Genomic DNA, 18,269 nt, shown 5'->3' on the forward strand with positions numbered 1-18,269 from the left:
CATCCACCCGTGCAGGTCTCTTGTCTGGGACACCCGGCAGGCTCTCCACATTCCTTGGGCTCTTCCTCCGCAGGAAGACAAGCAGAATGGCCAGCCGGGGTCATGCGAGACAAACCAGGGGCTTGCAGCAGGCCGGCTTTGACTCCACCTGCCTTTGGGCAGGATGCCCACTTACCTCCTCGGCAGGCAGGCCGGCTGCTGCGAATGGGAGCTGGGTTCCGTGGCTGGTGCCGGAGGGCAGCCTTCCTGCCAGGGCCCTCCTGGGACATGCCAAGGGGAGAGGGGCTGAAGCGCCCCCCTGCGGGGGGGGGGGGCAAGGAGACCAGGGCTCAAGCCAGCCTCAGTGGCTCGTCTGCCAAATGGGAACGGGAATGGGGGATAAAACTGGTGGGCTGTCATGGGGGGGGGCAAGGCAGGACTGCTCTGATCCCTGCGGGGAGCATGGCCAAGGGTCCCTCCCTCCCGCCCCCCTCGCAGCCACAGCCTGGATCCCGCCTGCCCCCCCTCCTGGGCTGCCCAATCCAGCAAGCTCCCAAAGGGCAGCTCTCCACCCCCTGCACAACCTCCCCTCAGCCCCTGATTGAACAACCCCTTGCATGCCGGGGGGGGGCATACAGAAGGGGGGGCAGAGAGAATGCTTTCAGGGCCAGGCACTAATCCTGCCTGCTCCCTCTGGCCCCAGCAGCTGTGAAGACACCCCCCCCCCCAGCGGGATTATCTCTGCCAGTCATCAGGGAGCGGGGGGGGGGGAGGCTGTAGTTTGGCTTCCCCCCAGCCCAGCGCCTGCTGCCCTGCGAGGTGCCAGGAGAGCCCACTTCCATGCCCCCAAGTGCAGGGCAGAGCTGCCAGCAGAACCACCACCCTGACCTCATTTCTCAAGGAAGCCAAAGGGATTGGAGGCAGACGGCACAATCTTCCTCCAATCTGCTTAAGGACACGCCATCCCCCCCTCCCACCCCAAAGGAGAAGAGAGGCCGTCCCAGGCCAGGCTGGCCAGATCTCTCCCCCCACCCGCCCCACACACATGGCTGCTTTGGCTGCGGCAAAGCCCTCCAGGGGTCCTGTCCCACCTCCCAGAAAAGGCACTCTGCACCTGCACCAAAATGCTCTTGGCCTCAGGAGCTCAGCTCCAGTCTCCTCCAGGACATCCTCCACTTTATCAACACAACACCCCTGCAAGGTAGGGCAGGCTAAAAGAGAGTGAACCGGGCCTCCCCCAGTACTCGTCCAAGACTCTAACCACTATGCCACTCTCTCCTGCCAGGTCCCATGACGCTGAAAGAGCAGACCCCCTTCCCTGCACACACACACACAGAGCTGGGGAGGGATCAAAACCCTCCAGGGCCCTCTCTGGCAACAGGGCTCAGCCTTGGAACAGGCCAAGCACAGCCAACCACTGAGCGTGTGCAGAGGGCCTTTCCTCTCAGGCCACCCCCAAAGGGGCAGGCAGCCATTTGCAAAAGTTCTGGACGGGCTGCCTCTGGAGGGGAGGGGAGGGGAGGGGAGGGGAGAGACTCCGCTCCCACGGCCTCTCTGGTGGCCTAACACCACATCACCTGGGGGAGGTTAACTCTGAGTCCCCTCAAATGAGATGGGCACTGCGAGTGCTTTGCTCCCAAGAGGCCTGGCCTGGGCTGGGGGGGAGGGGCACAGAGAGAAGCCATCTGACCCATTCAGCCGCCCCCCCCTCTCCTGTTGCTGAAGGACCACCAGGGAGGGTCCAGCCTCCTCTCCTCTGCCCCGGAGGGAGGGCCAACAGGCAGGGCTCAGAGGCCCTCCTCTACGCTGCCTCCCACCCCCCACCCCGAATCCGGAGGTTGCCTGCCTGCCCTAACCCCAGCTCGCAGCCCTTGCTGGGCCTTTCCTCCACAGGCCAAACTTCTTTCAGAGCAGCCGGCTGAGCACACAACATCCTGCTTGGTCTGTCCTGAGTCTCTTGCCCAGCGATGCCCCCCAAGTCGGGGTGTTGCAGGAGAGGGAGGGGAAGCAGGAGAGACCACAGGAGTCTCCAGCAGCAGCCCTCAGGCCTGGGGGGCCCCTGAAGCCCTCCCCTCCCTCCCCAGCCCAACCAGCCAAAGCAAATCCTCTCTGGCCCCTCTCTGCCCACCCTTGCTGGGTCTTGGGGGGCCTCTGCCTGCCTCCCAGCTCCGCTCTTCTGCCCTCTCTTGAGACGCTGGCCTGGAGCTCTCCTGCTGCATTCCTTAGGCCTAGGCAGGAAAGAGCAGCATAGCGAGAGCTTCTGGGCATGTGCAAAGTGCCCTTCCACACCACAGACTGGCCACTGGCAGTGCAAGCCCTGCCTGTCTTCAGCGATGCCCAAAGCACCTCCCAGCTCGGACAGGGCCAGCTGACCAGAAAGGGGCCTGGGACAGGGGTGCTCACCTGGCCTGCCAGCCACACCGAGGGGACTCACCGCACAGGCGCCAGGCAGGCACAAGGGGCGCTCTCCAAGCAGGGTCCCTTGCCCGTTTGCAGCCGGCTGAGTGCAGGCAGAGTTCGGCAGCCTCTCCCCCTGCCGGCCCCCCCAGCCCGGGAGACAGGAAGCCGCAACCCCGGAAACAGGCAGGGAAGCCAGAGGCGGTTTTATGCCTAAATATGGCTGTGGCCAGGAGAAACGCCATAGCAACGTGCTCCTGTGGGAAGAAGGCAGCCTGACCCCCAGGAGGGAGGGAGGGAGGGATGAGGAAGAGGCCAGGCCCCTGCTCCTCCTCCTCCCGGGGCCCTCGAGTCAGCCACGGGCTCCGCAGCCACTCCGTGCCTCCCTCTCTGGGCACAGCAAGTTCCAAGAGCGCACCAAGCCCCGGCTCCTGTTCCCAGCCCCGAGCAGCTAAGCCCTCCTGCTCACCAGACTTCACGTGAGGCTTCCGATAAAGCTCACGGGACGAGTCAGAGGGTGCTTGGAGCGACCCTGGGTTCAAATTCTGCCACCTTTCTCAGCCAAGGGACTTGGGAAGACAAACTGAAGGAGCAGCTGCGGGGGGGTGGTCATTACCCTGAGCACTTTGGAGGAAGGAGAAGGAGATGAGGTCAGCCAGAGAGAGACGGGGAGGGGGGAGCAGGGTCCATGCTGACTCCCAGCCCCATCTCCTGCAGCGGGCCAAGCCAAGATTTGGGGGCTTCATCCCTGCCTCTCAAGCCAGAGGGGGGGAAATAGCTCTCCGTAAAAATGGGGCACCCCACCCACCAGGCCTCTCACAGGCTTGGAAACGTCCCAGGGAGCTGCTAGTCACACCAGTCAGAATTCCCACAAGACCCCCTCCCCATTACTTCCCTGAGCATGTGGTGAGGCAGCGCCTGGTCTTTCATGAGGGACACTTTGCACATGCTCAGGTACACTCTTCTGTTGTGATTACCGGCTCCACTACTGAGGCGACAGGGGAATGTGGGGGGGCTGTGCTCCTCCAAGGGCTTTCTGGTGGGGGGCTCCTCCTCCTCCTGGAGCGCTTGGGGTCCCTGGGGGTGGGGGTGTTTTGAGAGCACGTCTGCAATTTGGTCAGCAGGTGGCACTGTTGCCTTACACTTGCCAGTGGCTGTCCCTTCGCCAGGGAGGAGGGGTCTTTGTGACTGGCAGACAGAGTCTGAGCAGCAGCAGCCCCCTCCCCCCCCACCCCAGTTCCGAGGAAGGGGGGAGCTTCCAGCCAGAGACAGCTCTTTCGCTTCCGGGGCCTTTGGCAGCTGCTCCATTTCTGCCAGGCGGGCTGCGGCTAAAGGCACCCTGGCAGCTGGCCCAGAAAGCACCACGGACACCTCTGGAGGGGGTGCTGGAAGAGGGGCCTGCCTGGAAGGGGCCTCCCACCCCACCCCACCCCCCACAGCCTCCTGGCACCGAGCCCTAGGCAGGCTAGCTTCCAGGGGGGCCTGGGGACAGTTCTCACAGCTGCCTTGGAGGGGGGGCTCCAGGGCACTTCCCCCCTCTGAGGTCCCTGCCCGTCCAGGCTCCAGAGGTTCCCTAGCCTGGCCCTGGCCCCCCTGCCCCACCCCCCCATGCCCAGAGTTCCAGCCAGCCAAGGCTCTTTCCCTCTTCCAAAGCAAAGCTCTCGCCCCGCCCTGCCCAAGGAAGAAAAGAAAGACGGAGGGGATGCGGAGTAACTTCCCTTCCGCACTGAGGGACGCTGGAGGCGGCCAAGACCTCCCCTGGCCTGGAGAAACGGCAAACACTGCTGAGCTGGGCACAGCCCAGGGCTGCCTCTGAAGGCCTGGAACCACACCCGGGCATCATGTCCAGCCCAGTGACAGGTCATTCAAATCCAGGGCTCCCGACGCCAGGCAAGCAGCCCCAAAGGCTCCCAGAGCTGGGGCCAGAGGAAGGAGCCGTAGTTGCTGCACAAGCCCCCCCTCCCTGGGGCAAGGTTGTGCTGCCTCTAGGCCCCACCAGTTGCATGAGCCCCATCTGGCAAGAACAAAGGTGGCCTCTGAACATGGGCAGAGTTCTCTCCTCTCCCCAGCAGAATCCACTCCCAACACCTCTGAGCAGGCTTCAGCCGGGCCCTCTGCTGCCCCCCTCCTCCCCCCACGGAAGGACCAGCATGCCCCTCCCCAGAAGTCTGAGGGGCTCAGCAAGGGGGGAGGCACCATGGGCAGCCTCCCCCCCCCCCGCAAGGCACAGGGAAGAAGGGCTGTTGCTGGGGGAGGGGGAGAGCAGCTCCCCACAGCACCTCCAGGGAAGACGACCAGGCAGAGGATGGGGGGGGACCAGAGACCCTGGAGAGCTGCTGCCATTCTGAGCAGACAATCTTGCCTGAGTTCCCTGGCACAAGTGGCAAGAGGGCCTGGCCCCCCAGGGGGCTCTGCTGCTGCCCCCCTTTCCACAGGCAGCCTCTCTCTCCCCTGACTGCTCTCCAGATCCCAGGGGGAGGGGAGGGAGCCAGCTGCACCCAAAGGTGGGGAGGGAGGGAGGGAGGGGGGCTGGCAGGTGCAGGAGGAAGCTGGGAGGGCAGGTGCTGTCAAGGGCTGGCTGGCAGAGGCTGCTGCCTGGCACCCTCGCCCTGGCAGGTGTTCTGCTCTCTCGCCTGGCACTTCTGCTTCTCCCCTCCACCAGCAGGACTGGCAAGAAGCCCAGAGGGGGGGGGGGATTTATAAGCCCTTTCCTTCCCTCCCCCCACCCCAGGGCCTATTTCATCCAGTGAACCCAGAACCGCCTTCCCGCACCAGGAGGCCACAGCCCAGCACAGAAGCCCTTCTGCACATGCCAAGCCCTGCTCTCAGCCACAGCCCCCCCCCCCCTGGTTAGAGGGCAACAGAAGCCACAAAATCACCAGAACTCCCCCCCCCCTGCATGTGATGCTGGGCTTGTCCAGGGCTCCCCCCTCCCCCCAGATCAAGCCATTTACTTCGTGTCACACCTCCCCTCCCAGCGGCCCCTACAACCCTTCAGCAGCACTATCATCAACAAGGGGGAAAGCAACACAGATCAAACACACCAAACCATCGTGGGGCCAGGAGTCTGCCAGAGGCCCCCAGGGGATGGCTGGCCGGAGGGAGCTTTTGCCTGGAGGGGCAGCAGCCCCAGAGACAGGGGGCTCCCAGCCCATAAAAGGCTTGGAAAGTTCACACCAAGACCTTGAACTGGGAACTAGGCACCCAGGGCAGCGCCAGATGCCCCTGCGCACCAAAGGCAGCCAGGTGGCTCAAGGAAGTAAGCCCAGCCACACCGTCGCCACCATCCTGGCCTAAGGGTCAAAGGGCACTGGCAAACCACCTCTGGATGTCTCTCGCCTTGAAAACTCTTGGGGCTGCCCTCCCAGCACTTTCCTCCAGCAATGAAAACACCTTTATTTTAGTCCTCGTGGACTTCATCTGTGCCCCTCTGCTTGGTGCGCTCAGCTTGTTACAGAATGTTCTCTTGTTGATGTAAAAGGGTCTTTTGCCAAACAAACAAACAAACAACAACAAAGCAGCCAGAGAATCCAACAGGAAACTGCAGGACTGGAACCCAGGAGGTTTCGCCCCTTCAGGAAGGCCGAGATCTCGAAGGGCTCCCACATGGCGGAGCAGGGGGGGCGGGGCGGTTCAGCTGACCCTGGCAGACTCCGCTCAGAGGCCTCCTCCTCCTGGGAGTTGGTTGCAACAGCCCACCTGTGGAGAGGAAGGCCCTGAGGGCAATTCTAAGAGCCCGCTGGAGGGCTCTTAGAGCCAGTTTGGTGTAGTGGTTAAGTGTGCGGACTCTTATCTGGGAGAACCGGGTTTGATTCCCCACTCCTCCACTTGCAGGTGCTGGAATGGCTTTGGGTCAGCCATAGCGCTAATAGAGAGCCAGTTTGGTGTAGTGGTTAAGTGTGCGGACTCTTATCTGGGAGAACCGGGTTTGATTCCCCACTCCTCCACTTGCACTTGCTGGAATGGCCTTGGGTCAGCCAGAGCTCTAATAGAGCACCAGTTTGGTGTAGTGGTTAAGTGTGTGGACTCTTATCTGGGAGAACCGGGTTTGATTCCCCACTCCCCCACTTGCATCTGCTAGCATGGCCTTGGGTCAGCCAGAGCCCTGGCAGAGGCTGTCCTAGAAAGGGCAGCTTCTAGGCACCCTTTACCACATATGGTGGCAGTGTAGCTACGCAAAAAAATTTTGGGCCCAAATACATGATAGGTGTCAGAAAATTCTCAAATCTAGCCTCCCTCATACCCCCGAATTATATCTACTGAGCATTGTTAAAGGGAAAATGTCTAAGACATCCAAGCAATTGTTGTTACATATAATCACAGCAGCTAGATTATTATATGCACAATATTGGAAGGTCCCCAAAATACCTTACAAAAATGAATTTCTACTTAAGGTTTTAGAAGCTGCAGAGTTAGATATGTTAACCATGAGATTAAGGGGGGGAAAACCTTCAGGATCGTCAAAAGATCTGGGATCCACTGTATTCATGGATTAATAGTTTGGGAATTGACACGAGTAATCTGAAATGGAGTTGTAAATTTACCCCTCCAGCTCAGGGGGATGGGTGAAAGATCTTGATTGTAACGATTGTTGACAGTTCATATTTTCTTTTTTGTTTGTATATATGTGTTACGCAATAAAAGCATATTTTAAGTGAAAAAAAGAAAAAAGAAAAAGAAAGGGCAGCTTCTGGGAGAGCCCTCTCCAGCCCCCCCTATCTCACAGGGTGTCTGTTGTGGGGGAGGAAGGGAAAGGAGATTGTGAGCCGCTCTGAGACTCTTCGGAGTGGAGGGCGGGATATAAATCCAAGATCTTCATCTACCTCACAAAGTGTCTGTTGTGGGGGAGGAAGGGAAAGGAGATTGTGAGCCGCTCTGAGACTCTTCGGAGTGGAGGGTGGGATATAAATCCAATATCTTCATCTACCTCACAGGGTGTCTGTTGTGGGGGGGAGGAAGGGAGAGGAGATTGTGAGCCGCTCTGAGACTCTTCGGAGTGGAGGGTGGGATATAAATCCAATATCTTCATCTACCTCACAGGGTGTCTGTTGTGGGGGAGGAAGGTAAAGGAGATTGTGAGCCCCCCTGAGACTCTTTGGAGTGGAGGGCGGGATATAAATCCAAGATCTTCTTCTTCTTCTCTGTGAAGTCTGCCATGGTGCGAGCCTGGAAGGAGAGGTTCCCCGGAGCTCCTGGCCCCGTCTCCTCCATGCATCTTGCCCATACTGGATGATTTCTATAACAGCACTGGTGGGAAACGTGAACTGAACCTGGCAGAGGTGGTGGCAGCAGCAAAGAGGCCCCGCTCTCCTGCCTCCGTGGCCTCGGCCAGTTCCTGGCCAGCTCAGTCCTTTAAAGCATTTGATCACTTCTGGCCTCCCAAGCCTTCAAATCCCCAGGAACTGCTGAGCAGTCGTGATGCTTTTGCGAGGTCTTTTCCTGAGAAAATCTCTCGCATACAAACTGCGCTTGAGGCTTAGCTGAGTTCCTAGAAAGGCCATCTGTGCGCAGATCACTTTGGCAGTTTGCTGCGATAGATGTCGACAAGATCCTGCCTGCAGTCTGCACTGGGGTCCCTGCCGGTTCTGGCCACTGGGAACAGGGAAGGGTCCCACCAGTCAGTGCCTCAGGCTGATTACCATGAACCACTGGCTCAGGGCACCTTCATCTGCCTGCTACTCCACCAAATCGGCAGAATAGGATGATGTGTCCACTGGCTCTCTCCTTTGCCTTTCCTGGACAAGGCGACAGAAACTGCTGGGTGGGCGACCAACTCCCAGTCTGCTGGGATGACTCCTCTGCTCTGGACCCCTTTCAGCCTGGCCTCGCTGGCCTCACGGACCCCGAGAGCCATGCTGGGTTCAGGGGACGGCCCCTCTCTACCCCTTTCACCAGGCTCCTTGGCAACATCTGGTGGGGGATCAGGTCACCTGCTGGGACGTTGAAGGCAGAAGCAGGGATTATGGGGCACGCTTTGGGTCAATTCCACTTCTTCCTGAAGGGCAGGACTCAGAGGGTTGCTGGGGGGGGTGGTCAGTTGTCCTCAGTGTGGGGACCCCCCCCCCCAATACACCTGCTAGTCAATCCCTGAGGAGAAATCATTTGCCCTTTTCTACTAGTTTGTCCTCAGGATGCTGAGGACGCCCAGCTCCATCTCTCTGTCTCCAAGTTCCCTGGGGCTGCCTGAAGGCTCTGGCTCAACAGCTGAGGGGGGACACACCACAAGGAAAAGGGGAGGGTGGTAGGGAACACCACGTGCTCTCCAAGGACAAGGCGCTTCCCACCACCAGATGACAAAGATGCAGCCAAGAGCCTCACGATTAAAACTGGACCCAGCTTCATTGCTGCCCAAGAAGTTTCATTTAGCCCAGAAGATGGCATCGTACCGTGTCACTGATCTGATCACAGGAACCCACACAATGGTTGCCTTGAGTCTAGACTACTGTAACGCATTACACATGGGCCTGCCCTCAAAGACATCTTGGAAACTCCAGGTGGCATGGAGAGATTCATGGAGGATAGGTCTATCTATTGGCTATTAGCCATGGTGATAGAGGGGAACCTCCACACTCAGAGGAACTAATCCTCCAATCCCAGAGCCAGGAGCAAACATGAGGAGAAGGCATAAACCTCTATGCCACATTGTTGGCCCTCCATAAGAACTGACTGGTCACTGCGTGAGACAGGAGGCTGGACTAGATGGACCCTCCCTGGTCTGATCCAGCAGGGCTCTTCTGATGGTCTTCTCAGGGGAAGGTCTCAGCCTCTCTGCCCTGTTGTTGGCCCTTCAGAGGAACTGGCTGGCCTCTGTGTGAGACAGGAGGCTGGACTAGAGGGACCCTCACTTGTCTGATTCAGCAGGGCTCTTCTGAGGTTCTTCTCAGGGGAAGGCCTCGGCCTCTCCGCCCTGTTGTTGGCCCTCCAGAGGAACTGGCTGGCCCTTGTGTGAGACAGGAGGCTGGACTAGGTGGACCCTCACTGGTCTGAACTGGCAGACTCTTCTGACATCCTTATGAACGAGACAGCTCAGCCATTGTTGGGGGCTAAGCACAATCTCTTTGTTGCACTCTGCCGGTCACCACTCAATGGCCAGGCTTCAGCTAATCGCAGCCTTGGACCCACATGCCTGCAGGCCCCTCCCTCCTGCCACGCCCCCCTGTGACAGCTTCCCTCAGCTAAGCAGAGCCTCCTCCTGCAGGGGCCACAAACACAGCCCCCCTCCGCAAATGGGCAAGACCAGCGGCTGTCTGTCCCCCCAGGACTCTCTGCAAGGGCTCCTTCCTGCCTCATCTCAAATGCCCTCTTCTAAAACAGACTCAGATTCTGGTCTTCTAAAACAGAAATGCTTGGGAGAATATTTTTTCAAGGCACTCAAATTGTAATATAATGGAACAACTGAGAAGAGTAGTCTATAAGAAGAAGAAGATGATTATATTGGATTTATATCCTGCCCTTCTCTCTGAATCAGAGTCCCAGAGCAGCCTACAATCTCCTTTCCCTTCCCCCCCACAAGAGAAACCCTGTGAGAGCTCTCACAGCAGCTGCCCTTTCAAGGACAACTCCTGCGATAGCTGTGGCTGACCCAAGGCCATTCCAGCAGCTGCAAGTGGAGGAGTGGGGAATCAAACCTGGTTCTCCCAGATAAGAGTCCGCACACTTCACCACTACACCAAACTGGCTCTCTATTAGAGCTCTGGCTGACCCAAGGCCATTCCAGCAGCTGCGATTGAAGGAGTGGGGAATCAAACCCAGTTCTTCCAGATAGGAGTCTGCACACTTCACCACTACCCCAAACTGGCTCTGCAGCATCGTAGTCTATCGCCATCTCTATTGCACGGTTCCTCTCCCTCCCTGGCGGCCACCATGTCTTCTCCCTCTACAACTCCCCCCTTTGTCTTACCCAGTGCCAGGATGCCTTCGAGGTTTTCCTTTGCATTGTTCTCCTTCCTGTAACCCTAGGCCTCCCCCTTTGTCTCTTGGCCGCTGCCTGGCTGCCTGGCTTCTCAGATTTTGTCATCCACCTGGAGTCTCAGGGGGGAAGGCAGACTAGAACCGAAGACAACACCACCACTAGCCCTGATAAGAGAGGCTACACTATATTCCGCTTCCCTGTCTGAGGAGAAAGTTAATACAGCGACCCAAAGGCCTTCTTCCAACTTCATTTCACCCCAAAGATGACTCCCTACCTAGTCTTCACCAGTCTGGCCCCACAGATCCATACCATACAATCATTAGACGTGGAAGGGGCCCTAGAGGCCATCTAGTCCAACCCCCTGCTCAATGCAGGATCAGCCTAGACTAGAGCACCCCTGACAAGGGTTCGTCCAGCCGCTGTTTCAAGCCTGCCAGGGAGGGGGCGCTCACCACCTCCCCCGGTAGCTGATTCCCCTCTGCTGAACAACTCTGACTGTAAATATGTTTTTCCTAATATCCAGTTGATACCTTCCCATCCTTAAGTTAAACCCATTATTATGAAAGCCAGTTTGGTGTTGTGGTTAAGTGCGTGGACTCTTATCCGGGACAACCAGGTTTGATTCCCCACTCCTCCACTTGCAGCTGCTGGGATGGCCTTTGGTCAGCCATAGCTCTTGCAGAGTTGTCCTTGAAAGGGCAGCTGCTGAAAGAGCTCTCTCTGCCGCACCCACCTCACAGCTTGTGGGGGAAGAAGATAAAGGCGATTGTAAGCCACTCTGAGACTCTGAGTCAGAGAGAATCATAGAATCATAGAGTTGGAAGGGCCCTCCAGGGTCATCTAGTCCAAACCCCTGCACAATGCAGGAAACCCACAAATACCTACCCCAAATCCACAGGATCTTCACCACTGTCAGATGACCATCTAGCCTCTGTTGAAAAACCTCCAAGGAAGGAGAACCCACCACCTCCTGAGGAAGCCTGTTCCACTGAGGAACCGCTCTAACAGTCAGGAAGTTCTTCCTAATGTTGAGACGGAAACTCTTTTGATTTAATTTCAACCCATTGGTTTTGGTCCTACCTTCTGGGGCAACAGAAAACAATTCCACACCATCCTCTATATATGTCACCTCTCAGCCGCCTCCTCTCCAGGCTAAATATCCCCAGCTCCTTCAACCTTTCCTCATAGGACTTGGTCTCCAGACCCCTCACCATCTTTGTCGCCCTCCTCTGGACCTGTTCCAGCTTGTCTAGATCCTTCTTAAAATGTGGTGCCCAAAACTGAACACAATACTCCAGGTGAGGTCTTACCAGAGCAGAGTAAAGCGATACCATCACATCACGTGATCTGGACACTATACTTCTGTTGATACAGCCCAAAATTGCATTTGCCTTTCTAGCCACTGCATCACACTGTTGACTCATGTTCAGCATATGATCCACTAAGACCCCTAGATCCTTTTCGCACATACTACTGCTAAGACAAGTCTCCCCCATCCTATAACCATGCATTGGATTTTTCCTACCTAAATGCAGAACTTTACATTTATCCCTGTTAAAATTCATTTTATTGATTTTAGCCCAGTTTTCCAGCCTGTCAAGGTCATCCTGTATCCTGTTTCTGTCTTCTTCTGTGTTTGCAACCCCTCCCAATTTGGTATCATCCGCAAATTTAATAAGCATCCCCTCTATTCCTTCATCCAAATCATTGATAAAGATGTTGAACAAAACAGGTCCCAGGACAGATCTTTGAGGCACTCCACTTGTCACTCCTCTCCAAGAGGAACCATTCACAAGCACTCTGGGTGTGATCTGTCAACCAGTTTCAGATCCACCTAATGGTAACAGGATCCAAACCACATTTTACTAACTTGTCAACAAGAATAGTATGTGGATAAGGCCCAGAGATGCCTCCTGGTTCTCCTTGGAAAGAGGTGGCAGAGAGGACATAAGAACATTTTTTGTTGGGATTGTGATGGCTGGAGCTTGCAAGAGCTCTTGTTTCAGGACAGCCCACCCCTCACTTGCTCCTTTCCCTTCCAGCAGTCCTGCCCATGGAATGAATCTCATCATGCCTCTGAATTTATTCAAGTCTGCCCTCCTGACGTCTAACAGACACGTGTGGCTACGAACTTCCTTGGCCCCCCAAAGCAAAAGGAATTCTAGCAGGACATGGTCCCGCCCCCCGTCACCCCATCTGCCCTCTTCTGCCCGTGGGTCAGTGTGGCCGAACCCCTCGTAGCTTCCTCCACCATTTGATGAAGGACGCTGTGGCCAAACAGGTCAGTGTCAGAACTTGTAACTTTCCTGTAGGCTATTAGCTTAAGCGACTCCATATTGAAATCGAACACTAACCCAGGCAGCTTTGCCCAAGTACCTAACCAGCCTACATGTTGTGTATGCCTGTGCATTTCAAACAAACTGTGATCACTGAAGGGGGACAGATAGCCCAGGGTCAACATCTGCAGATGGCCTTTGAAGCCAGGCCGGCCAGCACTTTCCCAGCAGGATTCCATCCTCCCTGCCTGATAACAAACCCTGAGAAACAGACTGTTGTCTCCACCCGTGTGAACGATCGTTTTATTGTTGTCAACAGAATCACATAAAGTGTATCCAAATGCTAGCTTTCGTTATCAGTGTTATTCCGTACCTCCAGCTCTGAAGTTCTCAGTAAATGCCTATACTTGCAACTAAGTCTTGGGCTTTACTTGAAGTTCTGCCAGTTCTGACATTATAACACTGATAACGAAAGCTAGCATTTGGATACATGACCCGCAAATACGCCACCGAGTTCATGGCCCACTGCACCGCGGTGAGAGGCTGGAGCGAGCTAATGAAGTGCTCGGCGTTCAAGAACGGGCTGAACGCGAACATACTCGACCGGTGCTACCACCAAGGGAGGCCCGACACCCTAGTGGGGTGGATTCAACTGGCGGGCGAGGTGGAAACGAATCTGCAGCATGTCGGAATGCGCCGGCAACAGCAGCTGGGGAAGAGAGGGGGAAAGGCAACCCCGACCGCGCCGAAAACTGAGGCGAAGAAGCCACTGGCGACCTCCACACCAACCGGGGGCGGCCGGAGATGCTTCAGATGCGGGGACCCAGGGCACCTCGCCGCCAACTGCCCCGCGAGAGCACCGGCGACCACTCCGACACCCAAGCAGTCCGCGAGCACACCAAAGAAGGGAGGGGGCCGCGCCAAGGAGCCCAGTCGGGGCGCCGTCGCCACATCCATGGCGATTGATGAGGAAACTATAACTATTGGCGAGTCAAGCGAGGAGTCGTGGGAACCCGAGTCGACGGGAAACGACAGCGACCTGCTTTAATAGGTGCCGCAAAGCAGGTCCGAGAGACGCCGGCACCGATGACGGTGAGAATTACCGGGGAACTTTTGTTTATGGCAGTAACCCTACTAAACCCCCACCTAAAACGCTTCATGCACACCCGCGCTCTAATTGACTCGGGGTGCACTAGAGACAACATGTCCCCCCGCCTGGTAGAGGCCTTGGGATTAACCAAATCCCCCCTGCCCCGCCCCATCCAGTTTGAACAGATGGACGGGTCAGTGATGAAAGGCGAACCCTGCACCGAGGAGACCCAAGCGGTGCCCATGGGGACCGAAGACCATTGGGGGATAGAGGTGTTTGTGGTCGCCCCCTCATCCTCATTCGATCTGGTAGTGGGGGCGGGCTGGCTAGCAAGACACCAACCAGACATACAATGGGAGGCCCAGATTGTACGCTTCCCAGACTGGCGGTGTGAGCATCACCACTGGAGGGGGGAGTGGGGGCCCAAAGCCCCACCGCAAAATGAGCGGCTGTGCCTGACCATAGAAGAAGTGAAATCGATCCCCAGGGAATACCGGGACCTGAAAGGGGCTTTTAGTGAGCGGGAAGCGGACGAGCTCTCCCCCCCACCGCCCCACCGATTGTGCCATCGAACTAATACCGGGGCAGGAACTGCCAAAAGCTAAACTGTACTCGATGGGTTGGGCGGAGAAGGCAAAACTAAAAAAGTTCATAGACAAAAACTTAAAGCGGGGTTTCATCCGGCCCGCCAAAGCCCCCCACGCAGCCCCCATGTTGTTTCGAAAGAAGAAGGATGGAAGTTTGAGACTTTGCACAGATTTTCGCGGGATAAACGGGATTTCAATGTCCAATGCCAACCCGATCCCGCTGATAAAAGACTTATTAAGCACGGTGGCAGAGGGCAAGGTGTTTACGAAGCTTGATTTGCGCGACGCGTACTTCCGTGTCCGAATAAAAGAGGGGGACGAGTGGAAGACGGCGTTTAACACGCCGATGGGACAATTCGAATATTTGGTTATGCCGTTCGGGCTGCAAGGGGCGCCGGGAGTGTTCATGAACTTTATTAATGAGGTCCTCCGTGAATACTTGTACAAGGGGGTGGTGGTGTACCTGGATGACATCATTATTTACTCGAAGGACCTAGAGTCCTATGTACCCTTGGTTAGGAAAGTTTTGTCCACCCTGTATCAGAACAAATTGTATGCCAAACTGTCAAAGTGTGAATTCCATAAGACGGAACTAGACTATCTGGGGTTCAGGGTGTCGGGGGAGAGACTAGCGATGGACCCTGCGAAAATACAAGCGGTGCTAGATTGGGAACCGCCCCGAACCCGACGGCAGCTACAATCTTTCCTCGGGTTCGCAAATTTCTACCGCGGGTTCATCAAGGGGTTCGCACAAGTCATGTTACCCTTCACTGAGCTCCTCAAGACCAAGGGGAAAGGGGAAGAAGCAAAAAAGCCCAGGGCGCGCCTCGCCTGGTCGCCCGAGTGCCAGCGCGCCTTCGACAAACTGAAAAGATTGTTCACGAGCGAACCAGTGTTGGCCCACCCCAACGAGTTAAAACCATTCGTGGTGCAATGAGACGCTTCCGACGTCGCGGTGGGGGCAATATTAATGCAAAGAGACGAGGGGGGGGAGCTCCGGCCATGCGCCTACATCTCCCACAAATTCTCAAACGAGCAGAGAAATTGGTCGGTGTGGGACAAAGAGGCTTTTGCGGTCACGTTCGCCCTAAAAACCTGGCGGTCATGGCTAGAGGGGGCCCGAGTCCCATTCGAGATCTGGACGGATCACAAAAACTTGGAAGCGCTAACCGGCCGCCGCAAACTAACAGCCAAGCAAATTAGGTGGGCCGGGTTCTTTGCAAAGTTTGACTTTGTGCTGAAGCACATCCCCGGCACCAAGAACTTTCTCGCAGATGCACTCTCACGCATGCCCCAACATGATAGCCAAAGAGAAGAGGTGATAGACTCCCTGATTCCACCCACCCAGGTAGCGGGGGGGGGGGGTCACCACCAGATCGGGGAAAACCACTGGGGCCCCGGAGCTGAAAGGAAAGGAGCACTTCATGGCTGAGACGGAAGCGGAAGGAGGGGATCGGCCCGAAGGAGTAGAGAAGGGGGAAGGGGGGCTCTGGTATCACAACGGAAAGATCTATGTGCCCAAAGCCCTACGCAAAGAGGTGCTGGAAAACTGCCACTCAGGGCGGCTAGCGGGGCACTTTGGCTATGTGAAAACCCTGAACCTAATCGCCAGACAATTCTGGTGGCCCCAAATGAAAAGGGATGTGTCAGAATTTGTAAGCTCATGCCCAACATGCATCATGGCCAAACGAAGGGGGGGAAAACCACCGGGTCACCTAATTCCCTTGCCAACGGCGACCCGGCCATGGGCGGTGGTCTCGATGGACTTTATAGTCGAGCTACCCCCCTCGCAGGGGAAAACGGTGATACTGGTGGTGGTCGACACTTTTTCCAAACAGGCCCACTTCATCCCATGCAAACAACTCCCCACCGCCAAGAAACTGGCGCACTTCTTCTTCAATCACGTGGTACGCCTCCACTCATTCCCAAGTAAGGTCATTAGCGACTGCGGGCCACAGTTCGTTGCCAACTTCTGTCGGGAGTTTTGCAAAATTGCAGGGATAGAACAGGGACTCAGCTCCGCCTACCACCCGCAGATGGATGGACAGACGGAGAGGGTGAACGAGCTCCTCGAGCAATACCTTAGGGGCTACATCAACTTCCAGCAATCAAACTGGGTGGAACTGTTAGCATTTGCAGAGTATGGCTATAACAACAGTCTGCACAGTTCCACAAAAACCTCTCCCTTCCAAATAGTAAACGGATATGAAGGCAAGCCCTTTCCCCACCTCCCTCTACCGGCAGGGGAGCCCAAGCCAACCTCCTGTCAACAATGGTGGGAGGGAGTCCGGCGGGGATGGGAAGTAATACAAGAAAACCTGGAAAAGACCAAGGAGGAATACAAGCGACAGTTCGACAAAAAGCACTCCCCCCAGTGGGAATTTAAGGTTGGGGAGAGGGTCTTCCTGTCAACCAAGAACCTCCCCCTACCGCAGGCTTGCCGCAAATTGGCCTACAAGTATTTGGGTCCCTTCACCATAAAAAGGGTAATCAACAGTGTGACGGTGGAACTGGAACTGCCAAAACTGTTAAGTAAGATCCACCCTGTTTTTCATTGCAGCCTTCTTCGCAAAGATCCTGGGGCTACATCCTGGCACCCTCGCCCTCCCGAGCCACCTCCTACACGAGTGAAGGGCCAGAGCCACCATGAGGTCCAGGAGACCCTGGACTCCAGGGTTCAGTGGGGGGTTCTGTACTATCTGATTCACTGGAAATACTTCCCCCCGAGCTGTGACTAATGGGTCAAGGCTAGCGATGTATCTGCCCCGCAACTGCTTAAGAAATTCCACCTACTGTACCCACACAAGCCCAGGGCGAAAGCTTAGGGGGGGCAGTATGTCAGAACTTGTAACTTTCCTGTAAGCTATTAGCTTAAGCGACTCCATATTGAAATCAAACACTAACCCAGGCAGCTTTGCCCAAGTACCTAACCAGCCTACATGTTGTGTATGCCTGTGCATTTCAAACAAACTGTGATCACTGAAGGGGGACAGATAGCCCAGGGTCAACATCTGCAGATGGCCTTTGAAGCCAGGCCGGCCAGCACTTTCCCAGCAGGATTCCATCCTCCCTGCCTGATAACAAACCCTGAGAAACAGACTGTTGTCTCCACCCGTGTGAACGATCGTTTTATTGTTGTCAACAGAATCACATAAAGTGTATCCAAATGCTAGCTTTCGTTATCAGTGTTATTCCGTACCTCCAGCTCTGAAGTTCTCAGTAAATGCCTATACTTGCAACTAAGTCTTGGGCTTTACTTGAAGTTCTGCCAGTTCTGACAGTCAGGCATGTGTGTGACTGTGGAGGCTTTGGAGAGTTTGTCTCCCAGCACACATCCGGGAAGCTGAAGACACCCATAACTACCAGGCCGTGTTGTTGCAGGAGAGCAGCATCCAGCCACAGGGCTGTTCGTCCTTCCGCCCCTTATCCTCACGCAGATGCTTTCCACTGCACTGTCGCCAGTCATGGGAATCATCCCACCAAGTCTCTGTAATGCCCACTAAATCATATCCCTCCTTCTGCATTAGAAGCTCCAGCTCTTCCTTCTTACGGTCCAAGCACATGGACACCTGAAGCCTTTGGCTCCATTAGACCCTCCAGCCCTCCCAGGCAGACCTCTGTTGCCTGCTCTCCTTCACTGAAATCCCGACATGGCTCATCTCCTTCCCCTTGAGCTGTCTGTTCAAAGCCCTCTTGATTAACCTCTCCAAACACCTTCTTCCTTGACCTTGGCAGGCGAAGTCCATCCCGTGCTAGTGGATTATTGTCCAGAAAGCCCAGCCTGTGGTCCCAGATCCAAATCGCTCCTGCTGCCACCACCAATGCAGCCAGTGGTTCACCTCCATTATTTTCTGCTCCAATCGTATTCCCCTTCCTACAACTTGTGACTAAAACGGTAAAGGGAGTCCCCTGTGCAAGCACCAGTCGTTTCCGACTCGGGTGACGTCGCATCATGACGTTTTCATGGCAGACTTTTTATGGGGTGATCTGCCATTCCCTTCCCCAGTCATCTACACTCCCCCTCCCCC

The 18,269-nt window shown here is 56.0% G+C and overlaps 2 protein-coding genes across 4 annotated transcripts in view; both read right to left on the bottom strand.

Moving 5' to 3' along the window:
* Positions 1-18,269, bottom strand: part of LOC132578050 (arf-GAP with GTPase, ANK repeat and PH domain-containing protein 3-like) — a 403,463-nt gene that overhangs the window by 275,338 nt on the left and 109,856 nt on the right. The window lies entirely within an intron of this gene.
* The window catches only part of KCNH2 (potassium voltage-gated channel subfamily H member 2), an 82,682-nt gene that overhangs the window by 41,078 nt on the left and 23,335 nt on the right, over positions 1-18,269 (bottom strand). The gene's annotated exons all lie outside the window — the stretch shown is intronic.

This window comes from Heteronotia binoei, chromosome 10 (assembly GCF_032191835.1).
Source record: "Heteronotia binoei isolate CCM8104 ecotype False Entrance Well chromosome 10, APGP_CSIRO_Hbin_v1, whole genome shotgun sequence".
NCBI classification, from domain to species: domain Eukaryota; kingdom Metazoa; phylum Chordata; class Lepidosauria; order Squamata; family Gekkonidae; genus Heteronotia; species Heteronotia binoei.